General features: G+C 33.6%; 1 long non-coding RNA gene across 1 annotated transcript; it reads right to left on the bottom strand.

The window, feature by feature from the left end:
* Positions 1-348: 348 nt before the first annotated feature.
* LOC129416474 (uncharacterized) lies at positions 349-3,108 on the bottom strand. The gene is made up of 5 exons (XR_012370866.1): positions 2,117-3,108; positions 1,469-1,528; positions 1,279-1,369; positions 1,103-1,182; positions 349-916 (listed from the first exon to the last, which is right to left on the bottom strand). It is a non-coding gene; the product is annotated as an uncharacterized lncRNA (long non-coding RNA).
* Positions 3,109-3,325: the final 217 nt, after the last annotated feature.

Here is a 3,325-nt window from a genome sequence, read left to right as displayed (position 1 = left end):
CAAAAAAAGAAGTCACCAGCTGCCACTGTAATGTAGTAAATATCTAAATAAAATGAACAACAACTATATTGATCTTGCTTTTAAGAAATCAGTCCTACACTGCAAAAAATCACCTTCTCACATAGTATTTTTGTCCTGTTTTCAGTAGAAATGTTTAAATTAAAATGCCTTTTCCTGAGGAACAAAATGACCCAAGAAAACAAGCCTAGTTTTAGACAAAATAAATAAATAAAATACACACACATTAAGTGAATTTGTGCCTAAAAAAAAGCAAAAATATCTGCCAATAGTGTGAGAAAAAATTGTAAGTTTTCTTTTTTCTTAAAAACTTAATTAAAAACACAATGTTCTCACCCCATTGTTAGATATTTTTTCTTGTTTAGGCACAAATTATCTCAAATTGTATATTTTTGTCTAAAAACTAGACACACTTTCCAAGGTAATTCTGCTCATCAAGAAAATACATCCCGATTTAAGAATTTTTAGTTTTTCTACTGAAAACAAGATAAGAAGTGTTAGAAAGTGATGTTTTGCAGTGTATAATTAATCACAGAGCTCTGTCTTGGAATTATTCAAACATTTCTCACTGTAACACTGTAATTTCTCACATTTAAGAAAACCGGTTGCATCAAACCATTCAAGTTCTAAAACACATAGATTTGAGTACTGTGAACTTAAACAAATTGAGTCACATGCAGTTAAGCACTTATATTTAAGTTCACACTACCTAAATATAAGTGCATAATTGCACAAGACTTAAGTTCACAGTACTCAAATGTATGTTTTTAAAAACTTAATGGTTTAAGGCAACCGATTTCCTTAAATGGTTTGAGTTAAGTTAACTGCTAAAAGCATATACTTGTCAGCAAAGGTAACGTTGATGCACCCTCATCTGGACAGACATCTCTTTGGAGCCCTTTGGAAATATGAAAGTACATATAAGTATTTGGCATAATACTAATACACATACATATACAGATACACACACACACACACGACAAATCAAATGACATAAAGTTGTACATTTTAGAAAATTTACATTAAACTGTACAAAGATACAACAATATATGATCAAATAACTTCATAATGTACATCTTCTTACTAGATTTTCTGTGTTGATGTCCTCAGAGTCTCTGTGACGTTCCGCAGCTTCATTACAGTAGGCTACTTCAACATAGTTGTCTATCAAACACAGAATAAAAATAGAGTCACATACATCATAACACCTCTATTTACTATTTAACCTATTTGATATAAAAATTTCATTATTAAACTTACATCATTTTGGCCAGATTGCAGTGACATCAATTTCTTCAGTGTCTGGATCAGTCTGATGTTTTAGCTTCCACTGTTACTTAATTATATTTTTCTGTCAAACACAGAATTAAAAATCAAAATCACATACATCATAACACATGTGTTTACTATTTAACCTGTTTGATTTTTAAAATTGAATGAATAAACTTACATCATCTTTACCCAGAAACCTCTTCAGCGTCCACAAAGTTGACCACAGTGTACATGACCTCTGTAAAAACAAACATGGATAGACTTCATATTTAAAAAGATGAAGAACAGCAAACATATTACGTTAAAATATATTATGACTCCAAGCTTCTTTATAATTAGCATCTAGGTTCTCTCAAAGTGAAGCTGGTATTGTTACAAATCAATATAAAGCTATTAAAACCGTCTTGAAAAATAAGCAGCATCTACCAGCACTAAAGCAATGAGCTTTTAAACAACAAAAGATCGTCTGTGTATCATTTAAAATAGCAGAGAGACACTTGCTAGCTGCTAACATTTCCAACACACAAGTTACTGTTGTCATGTTTGTTTTAAGCAAAGAACGTTTCATCTTGGCTTCTTTTATTGTTTTTAAAAACTTAAACATCGAATTGATTCTTTTAACAGCCCGGTTTGAATGTTACTTCGCGTATTTTTAACCTCATGTTTACAGCTGTGTACCATGTATACCCTTAATGTTTTACTGTTTGTGCTTTAAATTCAAACAGTTCTAGTATAAAGACAAAAACGAATCATAGTAAATAACATAATATGAACAAATAGGCATTCGATCAGCGCGATGCAGACAAACTAATTAAATCAAACTTACCTTACTGTTGATAAGCAAACAAACAAAGACACCATCCAGGCTGTAACGGTTTGCGATTTTGAATTTTCCCGTCAAGCCCATAGGTCAAGCAGTCGCACCTGAAGGGTGGGGGCAGATGAGTGGGTGCAGGTGCATTCTGGGAAATGTAGTCCTTTTCTCTGGCGTTGTCACTGCTGTAGCATATGCTGCTGTAGATGTAAACTACGATTTCCAAGATGCACTACAATCATTCCAGCCCAAGTTTGATTGATCCTCTGCTCGCACTTTATTATATACTTTTATATAATCCGCGTTTTCACACTATGCATTGTTCTTTATACTTGGTCATTAATAAAAAATAAAGAATATTTCTATAAAGTTTATAACGTTGACAAACATGTTTAGTTGACAAACATGTTAACAGTTATTTTGAATGATGCTCAGATTTTCTTAAATATAAAATCTTTGTGAATCAGCACTTTCTTGATGAAATACAAAACTCTTTAAACATGCCTCAGGAATTATCTGTGGGTTAGAGATGCACGGATGGGCTTTTATTTCATCCGCAACCGCATCACAAAACTCATCATCCGTCCGCCATCCATCCGCACCAACGTTTCTGACCAGTTTTCAAAACCGCACCCGCCCGCCATCCGCTGACTGGGCGATGCAAGGCGCTGCTGATGACAGCCGCGAGACTAGAAAGCCCTAGAATATAAGCAGTGAACTCGGGCTATGTTTACATTAATGCGTTTATCCTTTAAAATGCGTTACTTTTGCTACGTTTACGCCTTTCATCTACATCACCGTTTTCGACCCTCATAAACGGATTCGTTCGTCAACGCTGCAGACCCTGTTTTAGTTTAAGAAATCAGACGTTGCGCTGAGTGTAAATGTAGATGGAGTCTTATGTAAACAAACAGCTGGTGTTAACGTGACAGCGCATCATTTTCAAAGTAAAAATTATTTTATTCAGGTAAATGGAGGTTTGCAACGGAGGTTTTGACAAAAATAGTAAACATCTACCAACCAGCTATTATAAATGCTATATTGGATTGTTTTAACATGTATTATAATGTCTATTTTATATTTATGTTTGAGTATTGTTGGGTTTGAATATTGTTGTAATGTGTTTATGTTTTGTTTAATTTTAGTTAGCTTATTACGAAAGATAGACTGTAATTTTAAACGCCATATAGGGCGTTGTAAAGGCCAATATGAAGGGAGAAT

Source organism: Misgurnus anguillicaudatus, chromosome 8 (genome assembly GCF_027580225.2).
Source record: "Misgurnus anguillicaudatus chromosome 8, ASM2758022v2, whole genome shotgun sequence".
Classification (NCBI taxonomy): domain Eukaryota; kingdom Metazoa; phylum Chordata; class Actinopteri; order Cypriniformes; family Cobitidae; genus Misgurnus; species Misgurnus anguillicaudatus.
Note: the sequence above shows the minus strand (reverse complement) of the source record. Positions and strands in the feature narration are given on the sequence as shown.